This window comes from Saccostrea echinata, unplaced genomic scaffold, assembly GCF_033153115.1.
Source record: "Saccostrea echinata isolate AGI-Se365-2 ecotype Australia unplaced genomic scaffold, CSIRO_AGI_Sech_v1 ptg000019l, whole genome shotgun sequence".
Taxonomy (NCBI): Eukaryota; Metazoa; Mollusca; class Bivalvia; order Ostreida; family Ostreidae; genus Saccostrea; species Saccostrea echinata.
Genome location: NW_026889768.1, coordinates 5,392,632 through 5,420,508, shown reverse-complemented (window position 1 = coordinate 5,420,508; position 27,877 = coordinate 5,392,632). Strand labels below are relative to the sequence as shown.

At 32.3% G+C, this 27,877-nt stretch overlaps 2 long non-coding RNA genes across 4 annotated transcripts; both read left to right on the top strand.

The window, feature by feature from the left end:
* The first annotated feature begins 453 nt into the window (after positions 1 to 453).
* On the top strand, positions 454 to 26,406 carry LOC133189788 (uncharacterized). Of its 3 annotated transcripts, none has more exons than XR_009721526.1 (11): positions 457 to 527; positions 5,723 to 5,939; positions 8,243 to 8,339; positions 8,860 to 8,961; positions 21,378 to 21,561; positions 21,750 to 21,864; positions 21,968 to 22,066; positions 22,165 to 22,347; positions 23,006 to 23,089; positions 23,182 to 23,316; positions 24,944 to 26,406. It is a non-coding gene; the product is annotated as an uncharacterized LOC133189788 (long non-coding RNA). The 3 variants fall into 3 exon arrangements; XR_009721524.1 differs by having other exon boundaries at positions 21,745 to 21,864; XR_009721525.1 differs by lacking the exon at positions 5,723 to 5,939 and having other exon boundaries at positions 454 to 527; positions 21,745 to 21,864.
* On the top strand, positions 15,183 to 16,648 carry LOC133189787 (uncharacterized). Its single transcript, XR_009721523.1, has 3 exons — positions 15,183 to 15,455; positions 16,090 to 16,158; positions 16,275 to 16,648. It is a non-coding gene; the product is annotated as an uncharacterized LOC133189787 (long non-coding RNA).
* Positions 26,407 to 27,877: the final 1,471 nt, after the last annotated feature.

Sequence of the window (27,877 nt, the reverse complement as noted above, 5' to 3'; positions counted from 1 at the left end):
ATTTGAGGGTTTATTTCATGGATTTGAATAACTACATGTATTCATGAGTCTTTTCTCAATTCATAATAAAATCAGGGACCTTTATTAGGAGGGGGTTGGGGGGGGGGGCGCCAACTCCCCTGTTATAACCAAAATTATTCGTATAAAGATTAAGAAATTTTTATTTTGTTGTTGCTAATTGCATTTATAATTTGTGTCCCAGGCCCTTAATCTTTAGACACCCTTCTGGATCCGCCACTGCCCTACAGTTACTGAGTTATATAGATTATGTATGTAGGGTCTTTTGTTGTTAAAATGACTTGTCCCACCCTAAAATGGCCAAAATAAGTACCTTTGCCATCATACTTTGCAACTGTCCCACTCTAAAAGTCATAAATATTGCCTGCATATTACAAGATTTTCACTTTTCAGAAATGTGCTGGTTACCGGAAGTTCACAAGAACCAGTCAAGCGAAGGTAACACCCTAGGCCTACAACATGAACATGAACTGATCACTGAGACTGCATTGCGTATGAAAGACAGTTTTGTAAGTATTTGTAAGCTTTAAAGTATAAAAATCTTCTCTTGTTACTTTTGAAGATGGAAATTTAGAAGATGCTTGAAGTTCATCGTATGTACTGTGAACTTTGGAAAGTTGTCACTTAGTTGAGAAAATTCGAACTAGGTCAGTTGTATGTGTCAATTTTTCGGAACGATAATCTTTATAGTGCCCGTTTTATTCATTTTTTATACACGTACAATGAACACAGTTGGGTCTGCATTACAGTCTATCCTTGTTTGGGATTGGGAAACACAGAAAAGTTACGGTGTCTGTTTAAGGGTTTTTGGTCAACTCGTAACCAGCCTCGTATGATCGTATCTAGGTCAGATCTCCTCCTACGAGTAAGAGCCTCGGTTAAACGTCCCTACGCTCCTTATATACCTCGGAGCGCCAAGTCAAAAGTATATCGCCGTGAACCTCTAGCATGTTGAGTAGATCAGATCAAACCCAATAGGTCAACTCATATTAATGAAACGACAAAATTCAACTCGTAACCAGGAGAATTGTTACAAGCTGACTCCCCTATATAAATTGATGACAACTCATAACTTAACAATATTAACAATTTATTACCTCTTCTGAGGTCAACATGGTGAAATACGGACCCAAGACTTGGTCTACGAGGTGAACTGACCTGACCATAGATAGAATGTTCTATCACTAAAATGATAAATGTCCTACGGACCCTGTTTAACAATAGAATGCATTCCGTGTATTGTCCATGTAGCAAAGAAAATACGGGAGATAACTCTAACTTTGTGCATTTACTATGAAATATCCCGAGAGTTCTGAATGTCAACATCTTGTGTAAATTTGAAATGAGTAAAAAATGTTGGTGAAAAAGTGTTGAATTCTTACATTATATGGATTAAATTTTTAGATGAAAGGTATTTACAGTCTCAAAAGGTTTTTTATGATTAATTTTACTGTTATTTTCAATGCAACTTCATTAATTTTCTCCAAAATCATTTCGGAGCGATTCTGCAATTTTCTGCTATATTATTGGTATATGGGAGGGATTCTAACTGTAGTGAGGGCCTGTCCCAAGACACAGTTAGATTATTCTAATTAACCTGACCAAGGCCACGTAGTGGCCGAGGTCATGTCTGGTTAGCAAGTCGGTCATGTCAAGGGTCCTTCTTTTCACCATGTGGAACTCATATGGGGTATCAATTGTTTTACAATACCGATAAGAAAATTATATATTATACACTTGAGTGCATGATATTGCATTACATTACCAATGTTTTTTGAATGGGATCTTGATTCGCTAGTGAAGTTGTTTATGCTGACTTCTGCAAGTTATGTTAGTTTTTGCATCATGATTTACTGATTAAAACAATTTTTGATTGACAGTAACATGCATTAAATTGTTATGCCCTGTTCACACGGAGAGTTTAATTCGCAGTAAATTAATGCGAAGTAAATAATGTGAATTAAAATAATGCAAATTAAATTGTGTTCACACTACAGCTAATGCGAAGTAAACTAATGGGAATTAAAATTTTATTTCTACAGTAAGGCTATTCAGTAAGGCTATTATGATGTCATTTTCAAATCACGTCGCCTTATGCGCAGCAAACCCATATTACATTCTGTCATAGTCTCTATGCACATTTCAGTGATTAACATAATTTTTCTTTGTTTTCCACTAAAAAATAGCATAAGTATCCATATCTGTCCACAGACATCTGGCATGTGACTTAATTGTGCCATTACGCATGTGTCAAAATTTAATTCGAATTAGCTTCGCTTAGCGTTCACACGGAGCTAATGCGAAGTAATTTAATGTGCAGTTAATTAATTTGAATTAAACTAATTCGCATTAAATTCCCTGTGCGAATGCGATTCAAATTTAATTCGCAGTAACTTATGTTTAATTCGAATTAAACTCTCCGTGTGAATAGGGCATTATAATTGAAGTGAACTTTTACGGAGCAAAATGAAAATCTGGCGCAGAATTTTACTATAAAGAAGAGCCATGTCTGCATTTCATGGAATTGTAACAAAATTTTCAAATGAATAAACAAATAAATTTTTTGACTTATAGGCCCTAGATCTGTTGTATTCCGTATCATAAACAGACAATGCAAATTTTATAACACACTTTTTTAACGTATAATCAATATTCTATGCATTAAGTCAGGGATCTATATACTAACGGGATAGGCATCTCCTTCAGTACCATGTTTACTCGCCCAAAACACTACAAGTTTTTCAAACTATGTTTATTCTCAGTAAAAAATTTGTTTTCCGATAAATGTAATCTGTTCTTTTTGTTTATTGGAATGGATATTTAATAAATTTTAAAGTATACGTTGTAAAATAATCTAAATGTAAAGCAAATTACCACCAAATTTTGCAATTCTCGGCCGATCAGGGGCATGTGTTGATTTAACATGTTTAAGTGATTCAAATTAAGAGATAATTATGGGATATTCCAAATTATTGACTCAACGAAATTGAGCCTATGATATTTTCTGAAAGAAGAACAGAGGCCAGTATATATATATAATTATAATAGTAACTTGATCCGAAGAGCCGTATCATGTCAAGTTGACATGCACGGATCATCAGATCAAATGAGTTTGATCTGATGATCCGCACCTGTCAACGAGACGTAATACGGGTCTCAGGATCAAGTTACTGTTATAATGATAAATTTATTATATACCCCTTTACAACTAGCAAAATATAATAAAAGGAAACTTTTAGGATCAATTACATAACTTTTATCCGTTAAGCAAACCATTTTATCAAGGAACTTTTTGATCCGTGAGAATAAAAACAGCATTTATCTGTGTCAACTCAAAACCATATATGTTTGTATGTTAACATGTTAAGATTTGAATTGCCTTGGGTACGACTTGACTATGGCCATATGACATTGGGTGGCAGGGGATAGTTTCATACTATAGATTAGTACGCGCTGTCAAATTTCTTTAAAAACTGAGATATCCCCTGATTGATGTGATATTTTATGTAGAAAAATGAATAGAATAATTATGGGATACATGTACATGTGCAGTGTAGCAGAGCTTGCTGAGAAAAATGATGTGCATCATGTAGGTGTCACTCTGATGCCTAGCATATATAGAGTTGTAAATGCGAAACTAAGACATTTGGTCAGTCGCAGAGGAAATTCAGCTGAAAAGCAGTGGTGTGCATCTCAGAGGGAAGGTGAATGGCCCCAGATCAATTGGTGAATTTTCATTAGGGCATGCATTGTTCTACAGAATACTGGGTGTTTTATCCTGCTCGCTTGGGAATGGGATGGGCTGTATAGGTGCGACAGCAGCCCAAATCTTGGAAAAACAAGCCAAAATCTTTGGAGACCTCCAAGTGCATTTTCGGTACATGTGCACTTTAATATGTAGGTTACATGTTATACGTTGACACATTTTTTGAGCTATAGATATATGAAGTGCAATTAATTAGCACCCAAGAAACTGCCCCAAACTATGATCTGTTTTTATTGACCTCATGCATATGCCTACCCCCTCGGCACATGTTTGGCATTGAAAAGAAAAATTATCCCCTGCCACCTTGATAACAGATATGTGGAAATAAATTTTCTGTTTTTAGAACTTCATGGAGATTTGTCATCTATTACAGCAAGTATTTAGAATAAAATATATTTAAACCAAAATCATTTTTTAATGCCAACTTTTAGAGATCAAAGAGCGAGCCTGGATAATTAATTAGAATTTGTTAGTATGGTATTTCATTGTACATTTAAGGCCATTCCAAGTTTTTTCAATGTTTAGCGTCCACGTGTGCCTTGGATTTTTTGACATCCCTTAACAAAAAAAAAAAAACCAAACAAACAAAATCAGGAGTCCTGAAATTGTTTATTCTGGTCGATTCACTGAATTCTGTCAATTTCTCTAAGTATTTGTCTACAATATGCCATATTTGGAATATTTTAAGCATTTAATACCTTGATTTTGCTGAAGAATAAATATTTCTACGAGAAAAATAGATTAATGGAATCATATTCTTTGAATGACATCATTTTTATGGCTATAATGACTTGTGTTTTACTTTTTGGTTTGTGTGTTTTTTGCGAATAGGTAGGGAAGTATTTGAAAGATGGGTGGATGCTAAACATAGAAAAAACTTGGAATGGCCTAAGGTAATATTTTCCATATGCATCAATTTCATAAATCTGTGGTGCAGCCATGCAAAATGACTTGATATTTTGGAGTTAGGAACCACATCAGAGGAAAAGTTTGTTGCTTAGCCAGTGGATGTCAATATGTTGATTGGTGGCTCTGATTTTATTAGGTCACCTGAGTCACTCAGGTGACCTATTGCTACATGTATCTGTTTTCATCCGTCGTCATGCGGGTGTGCGTCTTGCGTAAACATTTTACATTTTCAACTTCTTCTCAAGAACCACCGGGCCAATTTCAAACAAACTTGCAACAAAGTATCCTTGGGTAAAGGTAATTCAAGTTTGTTCAAATGAAGCGCCACACCATCTTCCAAGGGGAGATAACTAAGAATTAGTGAAAAATTAATGGCATCTTTTAAAAATCTTCTTCTCAAGAACCACTGGACCAGGTAAGATGAAACTTATGTGGAAACATCCTCAGGTAGTGTAGACTCAAGTTTGTTAAAATCATAACTCCCAGGGGTAGGGTGGGGCCACAGTGGATGATCAAAGTTTTACATTATAGGAATACATAGGAAAAATCTTTAAAAATCTTCTTCTCCAGAACCACTGGGCCAAGAAAGATAAAACTTACGTGGAAACATCCCCAGGTAGTGTAGATTCAAGTTTGTTCAAATCATGACCCCTGGGCAGGGGTGTGCAATTACAAAAATTAGTTACTAGCCTGGGCTAGTGGAAGTAACAAAGTTACTAGCTCAAGGTTGACAATCATCACTAGCCCATTAACTACCGAAAACAATACATGTATAAGTATAACAAAAAGGTAAAAAAAAAAAAAAAAAATTAAGTTGAAATAAATAAAACAAATAATGGTTTCCACTATGTTATTGTCAGGTACTTCTCCCTATTTTTATTGAATATAATTGTGACAGTCACTGAAACGACTGGCGATAGCAACACACAATACATATATGTTGAAAAGAATTAAAGATTATGATTTTACAACAAAGTTAATTCGTACATCAATTCAGTCAATGTAAATATACATATACTTTCGTTTCAGATTTACTAGCCCGACAGGCTAATGCAGTATAGATTTATGATAGCCCAACCTCTAAAATTGGTAGCCCTGAGCGTTGGGCAATGGTAATTGTACACCCCTGCCGGGGGCAGGGCGGGTCACAATGGGAGATCAAAGTTTTACATGGGAATACATTGGAAAAATCTTCTCCAGAACCACTGGGCCAAGAAAGATGAAACTGATGTAGAAACATCTTCAGGTAGTGTAGATTCAAATTTCTTAAAATGATGATCCCCGGGGAGGGTGGGGCCATAATGAACAATGAAATTTTTACATTGGAATACATAGGAAAAATCTTGAAAAAATTATTTTCTCAAGAACAGCAAAGCCATGATTGGTTATATTTACATGGAAGCATCCTCAGGTAATATAGAGTGGGGCCACAATTTATGATCAAAGATTTACATATGAATACATAGGAAAAATCTTTAACAATCTTCTTCTCAAGAATAGCAAAGCCATGATTTGTCTTATTTATATGGAAGCATCCTTGGGTAATGTAAATTCAAATTTGTTCAAATCATGACCCCCTGAGGTAGGGAGGGGACACAACAGGTGATCAAATTTTAATTAGGAATATATATGAAAGATCATTTAAAAATTTTCTTCTCAAGAACAACAAAGCCATGATTAGTCATTTTAATACAGAAACATCTTCAGGTGCTGTAGATCACTAAATTTTCGGGACACTTCATTTTCGCGAGATAGTCACTGACTCCTTATTAGCGAGACAGAATATTCACGAAATGTGTTTGCTGTATATAATCTTTAAGAATACTAAGATAAGTGAGAATGAAATTTTCACGAGCACACTGTCTCACGTAATTACGCAAAAATAAAGTTCTTGTGAATAAAAAGTGTTTTACAGTAGTGTAGATTCAAGATTATTCAAATTATGACCCTCGGGGGTAGGGTGGGGGCATATTAGAAAATAAAACTTATAGGAAAAAAATCTAAATTGGGGACAGATTAGAACTTAATTTATGAGTTGTTACTCAATATTAGACTAATTATTTCGAAGATCATGATCATCCTATTTTTCTTGCTTTTGGGCAACAAATTAAGGTTCTATCAGTTTATTTTATACTCTATGGATCCTCTATGGATTATTGTTTTATACTCACATGACCGTTAAGGCCCTTGGGCCTCTTGTTATATGATACATCATGGATATCATTTAATTTCGATGAGGAATACCAAGAGTGCAGACTGCAATGAACTTACAAACTAGAAAATCAGGCTTTCTTGCATTTTGTGGGGTCAGCCAAATGGCACAGTGCACATTTTACACTAATACAGTGGCTATACAAGCTATAATTTGGGTCCATTAAAAATGAATTTGTAATTTTTTTTTATTTGTTTACCGAATAAAATTATGAAAATGTTGTAAATCACACTTGAAATTGAACATGTGATTTAGATGGCAAATCATAATTATTGATTTTCGTTTGTGTCGGCATCCCGGTTAAAGTTTTAGGAGCAAGTCCATTCCCAAGTAACTATAAGCCGTACCTGGACCCAACTTACATGGATGATGCATCTAGGGATGGACAATACTAGACTTGCTTCAGATACTGGATCTGACCTAAATTTTTCTAGATGAGTGACCAGGTTAAAGTTTTTGGAGCAAGTCCATGCATTTCCAAGTAACTAAGCCCTACCTGAACCAAAGTTGCATGGAGGATGCACCTAGGGATGGACACTACCAGACTTGCTTTGGATGCTGAATCTAACCTTTATTTTCCAGATGAGTAATTATTAGCCTTACCAGAACCAAACTAGCATGGAATGATGTATCTAAAGATGGACACAAGAAGACTTGCTTTTGATGCTGAATCTGACCTACATTTTTCAGATATGTGACCAGAGTAATGTCTTTGGAGTAGCTCTATCACTATATGACATGTTATGACTAAACTTGCATGGATGACGAAACTAGGGATGGACACTACCAGACATGCTATGGATGCTGGAACTGACCTACATTTTCTTTATGAGTAAACAGTTTAAGTTTAAAGTTTTTGGAGCAGGTCTATTCCCATGCAACTATAAGTCCTACTTTAACCAAACTTGCATTGATAATTGATCTCGCACAAAATTGGTACAAGATTTACCTTACTTATAAATACACATGTACCATTCATTGAGCTTTGTAATCTTTGATTATCTATGTTTATATGTTTTAAAAAAAACTCAATAAACAGTTAACTTTTTTGTAAAAAGTATCACTAGTCAACCAAGAAATTTGTTTTCCCTTAGATCCAGCACAAGTTTTGGTGATCATTTGATTACAGGCAAAGAATTGATTAAAATTTAAAAAAAATCTTCTAATATTTGGTCGATAAAATATTTCAGGAGGGATCATTTCAATGACAAAACAAAAGGTTAACAATGGTTTTCAAAAGGGTGTCAATTTCATTTGTTACCCTCCAAAACAGGCACCATTTATATAGTATGTTATGAATTAAAGCTTATGTATTCCCTGATCACATCTATTTTCAGAGAAGACGAATGTCACCTTCGTCAGAAGCAGATTTTTACTGCCAGGATGGCTTTGACCAAAAAGGTTTTGAGATCAAATTTATATCAGACTATAAAAGTAAGTTTATATTATTAATTTACTCTCAACATCTGTGGTTTTGTTTTGTAAAGTGGATGGATGTAGAAAGAATGATAATATTGCTTGAATTTCATATTTTTTCATTACATGATTATAATTTTATATGCTCTTAATTTATAGTTTTGTGCAAAAAAGTTAAAATCCAGATTGATCTGTATTTAAATTTAAGTTTGTATATTTTTTCCAAAAAATATTTTTTGTATAATTTTTAACATAAATGATGCTTAAACAAATTGGAAATACTGGGGCTGATTTTAGAGCAATCCCCTAGTTACAATATGATGTCACACAAAGACACATTTAGAAGAAGACTTATACCTGGAAAATAAGATCTCAGAATCTGAATTGATAAATTTTTTTGTAATATTTTGTGTCAATAAGTAAGTCTTTTATTGAACCTATTTGACCAAAGTGAACATCGTGGCCCATGGGCCTCTTGTTTGAAGACAGTTTTAATTTTTTAAAGGTGATGTTGAATCTAAATGCTTTGATGTTTTAGACATCCAAATGGCTAGCTCAGATGTGGAAGTGGAATCGGACCCTTTTAGTTGGGAATTCAATGGAAATTCATTTCACAGTGATGATGATGATATTAATTCAGGTAATATATATAAATATAATTATACAAGTTGCACTACCCAGTCTGCTGTTAAGCTAATTTCATGATATCATAATGTCATAAAGAGGGATTTAATATTTATCATGTTTATTCACATGTTTTTGGACACAAACTATTTTTTGAGGCGCATCCCTAACAGCGATGTGGCCTCATTGCAGTCGACCCCCATTTCTTTCTTTTCAATTACTGCGGCGACAAAGGACTCCACAATATTGATTCTAAATACGCCATTGAAAATAGAGCAAATGTATATTGACAAGTTGGTGATATTCATTGTCTATTTTAAATACCAAATAACATAAAATCTCACATATATATGTTGTTTATACTTTGAAAGCAACAAAGATAACAAAAAAGAAACAATTACAAAACAAAACAAAAATAGAGAAAGAGAGAAAACAATAACAAACAAACATGTGCTACGCGGAGTAAGATCTATTTACATCGCAACAGCTCTTGCCATAAATTATTAGGCCTTGTAATACGACATTGCTTGTACGAATATCTGAGAAAAATATACAATAATTTTATTTTATAAAACATCACTAACAGTAGGAACAAGATGGTTGTTTTTATAGAAATAGAAGGGATATCATTATTTTTTCACTTGATGAAACGAATAGTAAGATGTTCAACTGAATAAATTTTTGCAACAAGGTCCACCTTTCACAGTCAAGACGAACTCTAAAAACGGCGTGAACTCCGAAAACGAAGTCTTTGGCTCCATCATGCATTGCGGCAAAATGGCGTCCGATGTAAACAAACGATGGATTGTCGTTCGCTTTCTTCAAATATACGGCTGCATTATGGCTGTATTTAGTGCATTGTGACTTTACTTTAATTTTGTTGAATGGATAATTATATTTATGAAATTATTTTGTGGATATTGACTTATTTATTGCTTCAAACTCTTGCATAGTAGTAAATTGGATTATACGACATCGAATTCAATACTGCCGGTAAGAATTATTTTCTTATTTGATTTATTGTCTCCTTGATTTAAATTTTATGTTGTTCCTACGATATCTAGGTGCTTTTACTTGTTTTTGAAGACACCCAGCTTGTATGTATTTTAATTAGAAAATGCGCATTTTTCACTACGGAGCAGAGATATTCACAGGTTTATATTTAGAAGACATGTTGTGACCTTAATTTCTAGAAGAGTGGTTTTTAAAGATTTCATTTTGATAGCTAATAGTTTTAAAAATGTTTTCATAATAATATCTGTTCGTATGTGATAAAAAAAAATCGGTAAATAACCATGGTAAGAACTTATGCGTTCAATTCAGATGTTGTACACAAATAAAAATACCGGAATGCTAATATATGTGTAAAATTCAGTCAAGTTTTTAACAGTTACAATATGTATTGTCCCATTTTGCATATATATCCCTTTTATTATGCATATTTACTTCTCAAACGTATCATTTTCTCTGTAATTGACCTGACTTCAAATGTCAACTTTGAAAGTAAATATCTCCTTTTTTGCAAATAAAATCAAAAATCTGACAAATACGATCTCTTCCGAAGTCTTTTATTTAGCATTTCTGAGTACTGGCATAATTGCCATACTTTCCAAAACTTTGCACAGACAGTTTTTGTAGACCCATCATTTTTGCCAAAAAATCGCTATTTTTTGTGCGTGTGCGCATGCGCGGACTCTATTTTCGGAGTCTTTTTCAGTCTCAATTTCTTACTTCCGGAAAAGCAAAGCTGTTTTTGGAGTTCGTCTAGACTGTTTTGGGAAAAAAATTCCACGAGGAAGGGTGACACAAAACGGTGAAATGATCGGTTTTTGGTAAAATGTCAGTTGAGTATGATAAAATATCTGATAAAAAATTGCAATGACAGTGGATTTCAATTTATATGTTTACTAATACCGTATAAACATAGACTTTTTGAGTTAATTTTATCGAAAATATCGGAGGAAACGTGTTTCATAGTATACCGTATACCACTCCCTATTGTTTTTTTTTTTCAGTCCGAATTATATGAACATTTCATGTATCCCACTATGGTTTACGTATTATGTCATTTTGATTGATAAAACTAGTCTAAGACAAAGTATTGATATTTAAAAAAAAAAATGCTCATAATGAAAGAAACGGAAAAAATTCAGATATGAAATTATATAGAATTATTCAATAATCATTCATTTCTAAATTCTCGTTCATTATTTCATCTTTCTACTATGTTTATAATGAAAGAATAAAAAAAAAATAAAAGTATAATTAAAATCAATTATAGATTAATTTAAATATCAATGAATTATAATTGATATATCAGACTATCTTTAAAAAAATGTTTGTTTGCCCTCTTCCGACCGACTAAAAAATGCCACAACTCAAAATCTTTTTTTAACCTCAAAGAAATGATATTTTTAATTTTTATTTTTATTCCTGATTTTTTTTCATTCCCTCAAGATGTATGTCGAATTTTTCTGAGTAAAAAAATTTGAGTTTTCTACCTTCAGTGCGATGCGTCTCTCAGGCCTTCAGGCCCTTGATTTTATGTAATGCCACCATCAGTATCAATACTTCATAAAGATAGGCTTCACCCAGTCTGACTATTAAGCTAGATTTATAATAAGGTTACGAACAAGGATATATTTTCATCAAGGAGCAGTGGTCTAGCTTCCATTTGTTGCAGTGTCTCCTAAATTGTGCACATCATTGAAGAACCATTTATAAAATTTTCAAATCAATCAGCCAGAACATTGTTATAGCAAACATTCTTAAAATGAATTTATATGCTTACATTGAAGTGATTTCCTTCCCCATAGATTTAAAAGTGTTGTAAATGGAAAGTTTATGTTTATAAAGAATTAAATATTTTGGTCCCCGGCTCTTTGCTATTGTAAGCATGTTTTATTGTATTACTCCCTGTTGTTTGAATAATTAATTTATCTTTATTTTGTGTGATGCCATTTTAACCATTTCTACTAGTGTTGTCAAAGAGTACCTGGTTAACCGGTTAATCGGCAAACAATGCGATTATCAGATAGTAAAACTGCTACTCAGTTACTCGGATATATAGACAAAAGTAGAAAAGAAATGTTATTTTGTTCAGAAATGAATGTACACCTCTACCATTTTATTTACCGTTATTTAACGTTAGACTTGATCTAGCGTTTCACAAACATGACCGATTTGTTTTGATAACACTTAGTTTTCACAGTTTATCTAATCGATGGCTTTGATTGCCAAGCAGTATACAATGTAGAAAACCTGGGTTAATTATAATTACCTCACTTATACTGTGCTAGTCCGCAGTACAGGATTAATTTTAAACAAGATGCCTCCACAGCCATCAAAAGCATAGATTCCGAAATGTTTTAAAAGAATTTAAATCCGAAAGGTGTAAAATATGTAAAATGAAATTAACATACACAGAAACGAAACTAAAGTAAGTTTATATTTAGGATATCCGCAAAAATTGCCAACTATTACAGGATATTCAAGAACAAATTCATTTAGAAGCTTTAATTTGTCTTTGTGTAATTAAAAATAAATAAATGAAATGCATCTACAGTGCATTTGCATTTGATATTGGCCAGTATGTAAATGTTAAACATGGAAATTGTAATGACGTTACATATATTACAGTTATTATTGAATACATACCATGAGCAAGGATGTTTAAAGGTCTAAAAAAAAATCCATCCGTGTAACCGTTTACTTGATCGGAAAAGTAAGCGAGTAACCGGTTACTAAAAATTGTCCGATTTGACAACACTTATAAGTATCAACACATAATTATAAGATTGGATGCTGCTCGGTTCGGATGGCCAGAGTCATTTTTATGACATAATTGAAGACATATTACTGGCATTTTGTTTTTCTCACATTACTTGAATTCTTCGTTGCCTACAACAAAAATATTTAAATTGATATTTGTAACAGAGATTTAATTTGCAAATTTAAAAATAATGTTACAGTAGTTAAGAACTGGAATTAGTATAAAAGTAAGAAGAACTGGTATACATTGCTAACACAATGAAGCATCGGCAAAGTATTGAAATTATGAAGAATAAGAATCAGAGTGAAATGTATTGAGCATGGATATGAAAAGAAGTGACATACTGTTATGAATGAGATTGAGTGGCCTCTTGCTTTTACTGAAGGATTTTCCAAAACACTGATTGATTTGTATTTGAGAATAAATTGTAGGATTCTTATGAGATGCAAATCCAATTTAATAGCTTCATCAAATTAAAGACAGACTGAATTATATGTCAAAAGAATGTGAAATGGCATTTCATTTTGAAATAAAAACATGATTTCAACTCAGAAAAACCAATGGGGTACAAAGTAAACAAACTGGAGTGACATACCTAGATTCTCTCTAATGGTTCCCATATCAAAAAATAATACATAAAAGTATATTTTTAATATATTTTTAATACAATCATTTTCGTATTGTTTAAAATTAATACAGAAAAAATATATTATTTTTGTATCACCAACAAATAGGTAGATTATTTTTGTATTAAAATCTGACTTTGATTTTTAACAGGGTATTATTTTTGTATTTTTTGGGACTTAGATTATTTTCAGTATATCATTTTTGTATTTTTGTGGACTTAGTTTTTTTCAAGTGTATTTTTTCTGTATTAAAATTGAACTTAGTAATTTTACAGAAAATTACATACAGTTAATCTGTATTATTTTTGTATTAAAATTGAACTTAGTAATTTTACAGAAAATTACATACAGTTAGTCTGTATTATTTTTGTATTAAATTTGGACTTAATAATTTTTCAAAAAATACTATACAGTCAGTATGTATTTTTTTTATATTTATTTTGGACTTAGTGTTTTCTTTTACTGAAATTTGTATTTCTTTGAACTTAGGAAAATTTACAGAATGTCCTTGCAATAAGTCTGTTGGAATTAATATTTTTTCTCAGATTTTATTAATTAAGACCACTGCTATAAAGGTTGCTTTTATACTATTTACATTTAATTGCTATTTAGAACAGAAAATTTCAGTAGTTTAAATTTGTTAACTAAACAATTTCATTTTTAAAACGTCTTTACTAGGTGTGAAATTGTCATTTGGAAAGAGATAGATACGTCTAAGGGAACACCTATGCTGTACATGATAGTTGTAAACACGCGGTAAATTTTGAAGTTTCAGACTTTCTTTTTGTGTTGAAAATTTTACAGCGTGTTTACAACCGAGTGTTTACACTATCGCCAACAGCACAGGTGGCCACCTGCAGGCTTACAATAGACGAGTACATGTTATACTACTCAAAGAAATAGTTCATGATTTACCCGTGAAAACACATCCCAACCAAAAAACAAAAACAAACAACATGGAGAGTTCCACTAATTACAGTACCTACGATGTTGTCTTGACTATACAACTCAATTTAGTATACATTACATTTAATTCAGTACGTATTACAATTACATGGAATAGAACTATTTAATTATCCGCTTTTAAAAAAAAAATAAGTAAGAAATTATTACGAAAGAATATCATAAAATAATATAGAAAATGTTGTGAAATTGGTGTAAAGGATAGTTGTTAAACATTATTTCAATCTCTGGTACCGTATGTATGAGTTAAGTTGTCCGTCAAAAAGGCTATATATTATGTATCTCCCGCTCGTTTTGATCATTATATTTGAACTTTATGGTCTACTTCACAGGTCAACTTGAATATAAAAATGGCTGCTCTCAGCGGAAATGATGACCGGAAATAACGATGTTTCGTAATCGGTAAATTCCGTAAGGAATAAAAAAATGATTCTGATGATTAAATTGAACATAAAATAATATAGAAAATGTTGTGAAATTGGTGTAAAGGATAGTTGTTAAACATTATTTCAATCTCTGGTACCGTATGTATGAGTTAAGTTGTCCGTCAAAAAGGCTATATATTATGTATCTCCCGCTCGTTTTGATCATTATATTTGAACTTTATGGTCTACTTCACAGGTCAACTTGAATATAAAAATGGCTGCTCTCAGCGGAAATGATGACCGGAAATAACGATGTTTCGTAATCGGTAAATTCCGTAAGGAATAAAAAAATGATTCTGATGATTAAATTGAACATCGTTTTTTTCTAACATAATTTTAGGTTTGTTCAATTGATTCAAGATATTTAAAACCATGTAAATATGTTTTCTCTAACTGTTCCGATCTCAACATCGGTAATTTTCGTATATATGACACAAAATGATTGGTCAGATTTTAAAACTCTTCCGTACTGTTCTCTGATTGGTCAACAATATTTCACCCACGCCATTTTGAAAATTCTTCCCGGGACGTGTTGAGAAAGCTGGAGGTGATTTTGAATAAACTCTCATTTGCTCGCGAGTAAAATGGATCGAAAAACAGAAGTTCAGCATAATCATGGTACACAGGATCATATATATGAACCAAGGAAAGCAAATACATAAGGAGACTGACGTTTTTTAGGCATCATATCCGGACTTTTCTGGTGTAAACAACGACAGTTGCGGTAAGATTATGTATATTTTAGCACATTAAAGTTTAAGTTTTTTAAATAATAACTTAGTACAAAGATAGAGGAACAAAGAATGCCTTTTTTACCCATTTTGTAGTATTGTAGAAAGATAAAATAGTACGGTTATTGGCCATGTGGGGAACAAGGGTTTTTGTGATAAATTCTGATTGGGGAGGGAGGGGTGGAAGATGGGGGTAATTTTCAAGCCTTTGGCTTCCTATTTCTAATTCATTCCAATTTTTTCAAGTTTACCAGAGACGAATTATTTATTTTCCCTTCAAAAACAATTCTGTAATTTGTATAAACTCAAATTTTTTCGAGGGGGGGGGGGGTTAGGTTGGGTTCGGGGGGGGGGGGGGCAGGTTATTTAAATAACATTGTGGCACACATTTTGATTACTCTTTCAACGTTTTCAAGGACAGATTGTTTATTACAAATATTTTTTAAAAAATATTATATAAATCAGTCCCCCCCCCCTTTTTCTTCTCCAGATTGTCAAATCAAATGGTTGTCCCCTAAGAAACACCCCAGATTAAAGAAAAGTAATTTCAATGGTACAATTGTATGGAATTTGGTGAACTCCGCTGGATCTTTTGGAATTTCAATTTATAATTATTGTTAATTTCAGTCAGCAGAACATTGAAGAAAAGCTGATTAGTCATGGAGGAAGAAGATCCCTCTCAAGAAAGTATTGCAGGTGTGTGAGCTAAACAAAATCTATAGAGAATTATTTTGGATGTGAAAATGTGTGTTTTGTTGAGGTAATGGTTCATTAAATTTTATTATTATATCATTCTGTTCTATATTTCACAGTGATGAAGTCAGATGAGATGACAGGTTGTGTGATTTGAAGATGGACTTCTGCAACAAAGTAAACACTCCTCTACCTTTTCCATACAAAAGAAACAGCAAAGCAGAGAGATCGAAACAGTTGGTAAAAGTACAAAGAAAACAGGATTAGTTAAACTTGTGAAAAATATCAAGACTATTGAAGAGCAGATTATATGTAAAAAGAAAGATCAAGACTAGAATTGGTAGCTGAATCAGTAGCCTGGCCACATTAATTACTTTTTAATTAGCTATTTGTACATTTAAGGTAATCTGACTGAGTTACTAAAATTGTTATTTAACAAATATTTCAAATAAATAAAAGATTTTTGAATAACAATCAATAGATGCTATTAAGAACCTCAATCACCAACCCCTTTTCTTCAAATAACAATTTTTGCCCATGATCATTTTTGTAGTTTTTAAAACTCTGTTTTGTATTATTTTAAGCATTTAAATGTATTTTTTGTCTATCATTCTTGTACTTTTTTGATATTTTTGAAATACAATCCTTCATGCTGATAAAAATACAAAAACAATACATATTAATACAAAATTAATACATTCTATATTTTTTTCATACTTTTTTGTGTACTGTATTATTTTCATATTTTATATCTTTTTTGTACTTTTAATTGTTCCAGATGAAAAAATACAAAAATAATATATGTGATACAAAATTAATATATTCTATATTTTTTTTGTATTTTAATTCTTAAAGGTGAAAAAATACAAAAATAATATATGCTAATACAAAATTAATACATTCTGTATTTTTTCTATACTTTTCTATGGACTGTATTATTTTTATACTTTGGAGAGGAAAATAGAGAAATAATACAAAAGTACAAAAACAATACGTTTTTACAGGTCATGTGTATCATTTCTGTATTATTTCGAAAAAATAAAGTATATTAAAAATATATTTTTCTGTGTTTGGCTTTTAAAAAGTCTATTATTTTTGACCTAAATTGGAACCAAGATTTAGAGGGTTCCAAATTTGGTCATTAAAAATATACTTTTTTTGTATTATTTTAGTATTTTTTTCTTGTATTATTTTTGTATTCATTTTCGATATGGGTTAATACATGTATGTTTAATTTGGGATGATTATTTTGATTCCATATTTCTTCTATGATATGCATTATAGATAAGTCTACTAAACATGTTTTATAGAGTTCACTACCCCAGGAGGTTAAATATTATGATTAGATATTATATCGTGTTTTTTGTTTTGTTTGTTTGTTTGTTTGGCGGGGGGGGGGGGGGTTGCTGTTTACCAATCTCCTATGCAGAGTAGTCATTCGTTCCTCTCTCACACCTCTGCAATGGGCTCGCGTCAAGATTTTTGACATAACGTAAAAAACATAATATTTCAAGGATTATTTCTTTATTATTACTTTCATTCTGAATGAAATATATTCATATTACAGACATACATTTTTAGGGAAAAAAATAAAAATTTTGCTATTTTCTATTCAGGGATATACTTTCATTGTTTATAATACTAGTTGAGCCATATATAATTTATCCATAGTAGGAACAAGTTGATGATGAATTTACTGCAAAGGAAATGTAGTTTGTTTTAACATTGCCAAATCACTCATTGTGTTCATAGTTAAGAGCTAGGTATTGCAAATTAAAAATCCTATTACAATACCTTGGATACATTGCAATATTAAATTTTGTATTGAAATATATTACAATATAACATTATTTCTATCTTTTTTATTTTTTTTTATTTTTTCATCAAAGACAAAACATGTAGTATATTTTTTTCCTTCATTCCATAGCAACATTGATGTGAAGCCAGCAATTTTTTTCATGCTACGTACAGTATCTAATAATCTCTGCATTAGTCACATACCTCAGTATTTGTGTCGATGTTTTGAGTTTCTATCTTTAACTTTAAAATTTATCATGCAGATGTAGTGAATTTCCCTGTCAGAGGACAATAATTGCACACGTAGTGATTTTCCTTCCCAGAGTATATTATTTACACACACATGTAGTGAGTTTCCTTGCCAGAGTACATTATTTACACATATGTAGTGAGTTTCCTTGCCAGAGTATATTATTTACACAGATGTAGTGAGTTTCCTTGTCTGTTTAAAATTATCACACACATGTAGTGAGTTTCCTTGCCAGAGTACATTATTTACACAGATGTAGTGAGTTTCCTTGCCAAAGTACATTATTTGCACACATGTAGTGAGTTTTCTTGCCAGGGTAAATTATTTACACTCATGTAGTGAGTTTCCTTGCCAGAGTACATTATTTACACATATGTAGTGAGTTTCCTTGCCAGAGTATATTATTTACACACACGTAGTGAGTTTCCTTGTCTGTTTAAAATTATCATACACATGTAGTGAGTTTCCTTGCCAGAGTACATTATTTGCACACATGTAGTTAGTTTCCTTGCCAGAGTACATTATTTACACACATGTAGTGAGTTTCCATGCCAGAGTACATTATTAACACACATGTAGTGAGTTTCCATGCCAGAGTACATTATTAACACACATGTAGTGAGTTTCCTTGCCAGAGTGCATTATTTACCCACATGTAGTGAGTTTCCCTGTCTGTATACATTTATCACACAGATGTTGTGAGTTTCCTTGCATTGGTTTATTTTCATTTTCGATCAATGTTTGGAATCAGCTTCTAGTGTTTCAATGTTATCGATTATAATCAGACACCAGATTTCTACTTTACAAAGCATAATTTTGAAATTTTAAATTCAAAAGTAATGAGAATCTTTTATCAAGTATATTTTTAGAATCTACACACCTAGCTTAATTAAAAATCAAAACAAAAAATAGGGGTTAATGTGCTTCTCTTGGTGCTATTGAGCATTTAGTTTGACTTTTTTGCACTGTAAATACGTCTTACACATAAATCAATTTTTAAAGTTTTTCCTCCAATATTTTTTTCAAATAAATTATGGGAACAAACACAGTCTTATTTCACCTTGAATATATAGGTGTATTAAAATTTGTGACAACAAAAAATTTTCAAATTACTTTGCAAGTTCAATTATTGCACTCAGAAAATATTTTTCTGGCATTAAAAAATTTATCAAGCAATAAAATATCTTGAAAGTAATGACATTTTACTGAATTTAAGAAGAATGGTTAAAAGTATTTTATATATTCAGAAAAGAAAATTAAAAGTGGGGGTCTCTGATGTTAATTTTTAGATATTACCAAAATAGTGCTAATTTTAAGCTTAATTTAAATTAGGGCTATTTTTTCTGGATTTTCACAATATATTTGCTATACTTATCAAATATAATGATAGAATTCATGATATTTTATTTGATATATAATTTAGGACCAGCATAAAACAATTCATGGCTCAGAATAACTCTGTGTGTAGGCTGCATGGAAAAATAGGAATCCAAACTTAGCATACTTTAAATACTTTGAAAGAGAAAGAAATGATCATTTTCTTCTAAAAAAAAACCTTCCGCCACAAAATATACTGTATGTGTCCATAAAATAGTGTATTCAAAATTTAGCGAAATCACTGGGTTTTGAGGTGTTGGCGACATCATGAATTAGCGCTATAAATGTCTGTACCATATATTGTATTTATAAATGATTTCTTAGTGGTATTCATGAATTAGGGCATTGTTGTCTGCACCAAGGGCCCCCTAAAATATGAAGCCTGCTTTTTTAAGTACACATACAGTAGTTCCTCACTTAATGCTTTTGGTATGGAATTTAATCATGGAGTTTTAACTGAATATATTTTAATTGGTATTGTAGAATCCAAATTTATTGTAAGAACTAAAACATTATGCAAAAGTGGAAATATAGGTTAAGACAAAAATCTACTCAAAAGCTCTGGAGCATTTTACTTCTTCTGGAGAACCACTTAGCAATTTTAATTTGTTTAAATGAATGGTGACCAACTTTTCAAGGAAAAGTAGCTATGAAACAGTGAAAATTTGATTCATATAAAAATCTCCTTTTTATAAACCATTGAAACTTATGTGGAAGTGTCCTGACATGGTATAGATTCAAGTTTGCATGTTCAAATCTGACTTAATGGGGTAGGTGGAACCAGTATGGAATCAATATTTTTTTTACATCAACATATAAAAAAAATGTCATAATAAGATGTGGTCATAACATGGTAGTTTGTTCAATTGTCTTTTTGTAATTAAAAATAAATAAATGAAGTGCATCTAGAGTGGGGTAGGATAGGGCTACAATGAAGGATTGAAGTTTTTCATTGGAATGTATGTCACAAGAGGACATTGATTAGTGATATTAATGTCCTAGCTGTTATCCTCAGAAAGTGCTGTACAATTTTTTTCCCAATCATGGTTCCTAGAGGTACCCGTAGAGTGGCACAACAATAGTGGATTAAAGTATTTTGTGGGAATATAAAGGAAAAAATGTTTAAAATAAAAAAAGAAATGGAATTTTTTTTTAAATACAATGTATTTTGTGATAAAGAACAAACAGCAGCATTTTTTTTCTTCCATAACTGGTACCATTGAACAGAGCCATTCCACCAAAAATGTTAATTATTCCTAGTTTGAGAGCATTAATATTTTTCATCAAATTTTGAATTCGTCTATTTTTATGAGGAAAAAATTGTAAAATGCTAAGTTCAAGATCTTTGGGATTGGTATTTTGACTACTTTGTATGGACATTCTTTAAATAGTGCACTGTGCACAAATTTGGTTGAGAATGCACATTTAGTTAAGTATGTTAGTATATCCCTATTCGTTCAAGCTATATATACTGTCCTGTCTGTCCACTTTATTTTGCAAGTCATCTAAATATTTAAGTGGTAGCCAAAGAAATTCATTTTCAGGTGATTGATTAGTTTTTGTAGATGTGTATGAATTTTGATCTCTCCCATGAAGCTAAGCTGAAGTGAAGTGATAATTCTGTTGAACATGAATTGTAAGATATCAAATGAATTCCAAACTTTAAGACTTTGTTTCAATATGAAGGGATATGTTAAGATTCGAGCATTGATTGGTGTATACAATTAAAAGAATGTCTTTGTGCTTGCATGATGAACTGGGTTGAAAAATTTTGAAAATGTTAAATTGTTTCCCTCAGCTTGTTGTGATCCTCCTGGACATCCAAGTGTTTTCGACATTGATGAAGATTTTGTCAATCTCTCTCTTGGACCAAACCAAGAAATGATGGTTTTAAGAAGATTATAGGATATGTCATAGAATACGAAGACCCCACCACTGGAGGCAGGCTAATGACTACCCAGTAGATGAGTGTGTTTATGAGGGTGAGTAACTGATTACTTGTTGACACATGTATCTTTCTTATGAACTAGTAAGTGGATTTACATGTCCTTTTGTTGCATGTAATTAGTATATTATGGCTGAAAACTGTGAAAAGATGTTTTACAAAAGTGATTCTTGAAATTTGTTTTGTTTACAAAACTTGAATTTGAGAGTTTTTTCATCAGTGAAGGGATTAAAAAAGGACAAGGAATACAACTTCCACATACAAGCCAAGAATCTTGAAGGTTTTTAAATCAGTGAGTCTAGTGATGTGATTGGTCCCATAACTCCCAAGCCCAAATACAGTAAGTATATTTGAAAAAAATTATAACATTTTAAAAAACAATTACCATATTGTACTTTATTTTCAATTATTTTTTCTTTCACGTTTTTAAACTTTTATTTTAGTCAAGGTTTTGCCACCTGGTGTACCAGAGGCTGTCAACAATTCTATAACTTATCTGAAATGGGAACCACCTAAACATAATGGTGGCTGTAAAATTACAGGTACTAATTTAAAAGTAGAATAAAAAAAGGGAAATGTTGATCTCTGTTCAAAACCACATAAACACTGTAGCAGTTGATAATATTGATTATCTTTGTAGACTACCTTGTAGAAGAGAGGTTTAAGGGAACAGAGAAATGAGTACCCCTGCACTGACCCCTCTTTACTGTCACCGATCTTCCTCAGGACTCAGAGTGGGAGTTTAGAGTTGCAGCTGATAACTTTGCTTGAAACTGTGAGCCCAGTCTGTGCTCACCAGCATACAAAATCCAGGAGAAGATTGGTATGTTGTCAAGTTAATAAATGTATCGTACACTATTATGGTACTAGAAAAAAGATTTGGAGGTCAAATTAAACCATAATGTGTATTTTCTTCTCAAAGCCCATAATACTCTCACTTTACTGGTCAGGAGCTGAAATTTAGGTGAAAGCTTCCTGATGTAATAAAGATTTTAAATTGTTCAAAAAATGGCCTTTGAGGTAGATGGGGCCACAATAGGGGATCAAAGATTTACCTTGAAATATATACATACATTTATGTACTAGTTAAAATCTTTACAAATCCTCTTAAGAACAACTGGACCACAAAAAGTATTTTTAAACCTTCTTGTAGCTTCCTTTTTGTTCAAATCATGGCCAAAGGGAGGAAGGAAGAGGGGGGGGGGGGATAGTGGATTCAGAGACCCTTTAGAGTTAGGATAGGGTCATAATATGAGTTCACAATTTTGCATGAGAAAATTAAGGAGAAAAACTCTTTATAAACATTAAGAAAAGCTTCTTTTACATGGGAAATGTTGTAGCCCATGGGGCTCTTCTTTGCATGCATAGTAAAGGCAAAAAGAAAAAAATAGATAACCCCTATTGTATTCATAAATTTGAATCTTACTTTTTAAGAAAAGTGTTATTTTCCAATTTAATATCTAATTTGAATGTTTTGACAGAGTCTTTTGCAATTGAGCAGGATGAGGAATCACACCAATCATTTGTAAATGAAAGCAGCAGTCATGATGTTGTCAATGAGAATGGTAATCTATATTTATGATGTTGTTTGGATGTTACAAATTAAAAGTTAACCCCATAAAAATGAACAGTCTTAAAATGATAATTTCTTTTTTAGAATTTTAAATAGGACATGATACAGGGCCACTTTTAAGTGATGAAGCAGACGAGTATGATGATGGTAATGATGATGAATCATACCATCCTTCAAGCGATGAAAAAAGCTGTGATGAAGATACCATTAATGATCTTGGTAATAAAGCTGAAAACAGAACTTTCTTAAGCTCAAGTAAGCTTTTCTGATCAAAGTTTGTCCATTGTCCATCTCCAGCGTCACTGTTGTTTCAAATTTTCAGCTCCTTCTCAAGAACCACTGCGTCAATTTCAACCAAACTTGCCACAAAGTATTCTTCGGTGGGGGATTCAAGTTTGTTCACATGAAAGGCATCACCCTATTTTAAGGGGATATAATCAAAAATAAGTGCAAATTTGATGGCATCTTTAAAAAAATCTTCTCCAGAAACAATGGGCAGAGTTGTTTACTTGTACAGGTTTTTAGTATTTTCCATGAATCTTCGAGTAAAAAAGTGCTCTACAGATTCACATTGAAAATATACAGATTTTCCCTAAAGACGGAAAAAATCAGAGTCGTTCCCGAAATTTGCCAATCAGTTTGATAAAGAAGCTTGTTGATTGAAGTGGTCTTATCAAAAATGATCTAAAAACAATATAATTACAGCAAATGTAAAATATGTAAGCAACAGTAGACAGCATACGGTGACTTGCGTAGTTAGTGCTTAGTATTTGTATAACAAGGGGTTCTTCATATAAAAATGTCTAATAAGCTGAGTTGCATTTTTACTGACAAACTGCTCAAAATACTGACAACTTCTAGAATACTGACATCAGTTAGAAAAGTTAAACAGGTCTGAGTGGGCCAGAAAAATTATTCTCCAGAACAGCAAAGCCATGACAAATCATATTAATACAGAAGCATACTCAGGTAATGTAGCTTGAAGTTTTATCAACTAATGACCCCTGGCAGAAGGATGGGGACACAATGGGACTTTTACATGGAATTATATAGAAAATGTCTTTAAAGGCCTTCTTCTCAAGAACAGCAAAGCCATGATTTTGTTATATTAATACAGGAGTATTTTTCAGGTAGTGTACATTCAAATTTATTCAAATCGTAACATCAAGGGGTAGGATGGGAGAAGTAGTTTCAGGTTTGTTCAAATCATCACCCACAGGGCATAGGGTGGCACCAATTGTATAATTACTCAAACTTTCCAATACTGAACTGATTTCTGCTTTTCTCTTGCAAAAGGGCTCAGGTGTCATGGACCATGGGCCTCTTGTATAAGGTGTTATGTATTACATTGTACAATATGTAGATTGTTTAAAGTGAATTAAAATTCTGGCAGAATTTCTGTCTTGAATTTTAAGTATGACTGTTTCTTTATTACAGTTAAGGATTAATTCCATAAGTTGTTTTTTTCTCCAGACATGATCGCAGTCTGATAAATTGACAAAATTCATTTTAAATAAATTACTTTCCTTTGCATCACATTAACATGATGTTCATTAGCCAGCATTATAAATTATAAATATCTCTATAAGGAGCTTACATAGAGTGTTTCAATCATGCCTAACAGATTGAAGTATGGAAAAACAACTTTCATACCTCTTCATTAGGTTTAAATGGGTAAGATGAGGCCATAATAGGCAATCAAAGCTTTACATAGGGATATATAGGGGGGGGGGGGGGATGTGCAGGGCCATTGTGACTTGGGTGAGCCATGTGGCCCATTGGCCTCTTCTATAAAAATAAAGATGAATCCCTTTTGTCAATACATGTACATATATAATAATTTCAGATATGCCCAGTAAGCCTCTCAAATCTGAAATGCAGCAGAAACAAGCTGCACTTGCAAGTGACAGCGAAAAGGACAGTGAATGTGAAGATGATCATGATGATGTCGGCAAAGTTTTAACACAGTCAGAGAAGCGAAAGACAAGGTTTTTAGAGGCCAAAAACATCTTCTGGGAACTATGATAATAAAAAACATTCATGTCTCTTTTGTGAGAAGTTTTGCCAGCAGGCAGTTGATGGTATGCATATCATATAAGCCCATAGCTCTTTAAGTACAAAAAATTGTGAGATTCATTTTTGCATATAGGTTCAGGATGGAGCTGAATATTGAAAAAATATATCCTATAAATTTTTTTTTCATGGACATGTAGCAGACAGCTGTTTGCATAATTTAAGCAAGTAATTATTTTTTAACCCAAATTTGTGAAATTTATCGCTCATGACCCACTGTTCATGCAAGGTTTACCTATTTATATTGACACTGCAACAGGCCCATAGAACCCCCCCCCCCCCACTTTTTCTGAGTATAGTATTTTGCTATACTAAAGTATCCTTTATATCCTGGTTGCCCCTCCCCCCCCTTTTTTGTTGCAATAAGGTCGGTTCAGTAAATAATGTTTTTTTTTTGCTTGTCAGATATTTTTTGAAGTCCCCCCTACTTTTGAAACCCTTGCTATGGGCTGTAAATTGAAGTTTTAAAAAATCCTTTACTGGTGAACATCTAGCAGGCAAACTAGCAGGCATAAAATTAAATATGAAGATTATGAATAGTAATCAAACTCAAAAGTCCATTAGAATAATCCATATTCATAGCAGAGCAAACATGGACCTCTAAAATTAATCTTAATTAATGCTTAGCCCTCTAATTGAAAGCTTCTTCATGTTTCAGGCCCATGAAAAGGCAGAGTTAGTCATAAATTAGAATGTTTTATACAGTATTAGCCAGTATACCTTATCCTCTTTACTTTTGAACTTCTAGGAGTTCAGCTGCATCAATATGATAATAAATATAGAATTCTTGTGAAAATTTACGATTTTTGTTGCATGGGTCTAGATTTATAGATCCAGGCGGTTTTGAAATGACCACAGCCTGAGAAATTCATAATACTCAGGTAATAGTCAAAGCCTAGGGCCTTTTGTTGCATTTTAAACACAGGAAGTTATTAACTGCATGATATTTATATTTCTTGCTTGGTTGTCAGCTTTAAGCTTAAAGAGTTTTTTTTTTATTTCGAAACTTGTATGTTGTTTAATGCACTAAGAAAATGTCACTATATTTTGCACAAATACTGACTGATTGTCCTTGGTTGTTCTGTGAAAATAAACTTATTTTGGATACCTTAAAAATTAACAGCAAGAATTATCTATTAACACTTGGCTTATACATGTGTATCTTATTTCATGTCAGCATTCTTTTTATGTACTTTTTTGTATAGTTGATGCAATTAAATTGTTTCATGCAAACAAACCGTCTTTTTTGTTTGATCTTTCAAAATGTTGTAAAACATTTGAGCAAAGGGATAAGAAAACTAAAGGGTGCTGTATGAACTGCATTTCGTAAAAAATCATGGTTTTAGAGACCAACATATTTGAGCAATGGGATTTTTAAATGCTGAATTGGAAAATGAAATGATGAATATGAAATGATAAAATGTTATGCATAAAAAAACAATGAAGTGGACTTTCCCCACCAAAGTAATTTCAGTTTTTTGAAGTCATTAAATTGCAAGAATGAATAAGAGGGATCATTATTTTTCCCCTTATTTCAGGTCCGTAGAACGCGGAGGCTACCCCCCCCCCCCCTTTTCTGAATATACTATATTACTATTGTAAATTTTCCTTTGAATGCTGGTTGTGGTGTCATCCACATAAAAAAGAACGAGATGTTATTACATGAACAGTAGTTAAGTAATTTGTAATCCTATAAAATTCTTGTTAAGAAAAAAAAAATAAACTCTTTAAAATCATAAAAAACATAATGATTGCATTTAAAATTGGGGAACGATTTTCAATTTCTACTTGTCTTACTCAATGCAACAGAAAAAAAAAACCCAAAACGAATATTCTTGACGAAGCAAGTCTTGAATCAACGCACACTCGGCAATTCATTGCCGTCAGCGACATAAAAGCAGAGGGGAGGGGTAGCTTGGCCCCTCCTTTTTTCAAACTTAAAAGTTTTATTTTTAATTTACTGTGAAAGTGTTCATTACCCCCCCCCCCCATACACACACTGTTTTGTTATGTATTTAAATGCGGTCATTTTATTGTAAAGAAATTTTTTGGAGGGTTCACAAAAGTTCAACCCACCAATAGGATTTTCGACTTTTTGAAGTTAACCTATTTCTCTTGCTTGCCAAAGATTTTCGGGTATTAAGTTGTATTTTGTGCCCCCCCCCCCCCCCCGACTTTCAAAAACGATGTTACGTGCCTGGCCGTTATTACTTTTAAATCTTTGTCATGACTGTTAATTTATTCTTCTCATTTCATTTGCTTTATTTTAATCTTTATACAGATGTTGAAAGCCAATTTTTTATCTTTTAACTTTATCGGATATCCTTTGACAATTTTTTTTTCAATAGCATACAGATTTCATGCAGACATTGTCATGTATTTTCGATAATTTTTTGGAAAAATTGGTGTTTTTACGGGAAACGCATTCAAAATTTACTGAATGTAGTGATTTTCTTGTATAATATCTTACAAGAGTGTTTATGTACTGAGTTTCCTGTGTGTGTCCTGGTAAAGCCATGTAGTGACTTGTCAACTTCCGGTGTGTGATTGAGCAAAATCACGTGACCAAATGTAGTGACTTTTAGGTGAAAAATCATTTTTTCATTATTTGAATTTTCATCTTTCTGAACCTCATTTGCATATACAAAGACCCATAGAATCACAGTTATGGTCTGTTTATCTTGTTAGCATTGCTGGAACATAGTGT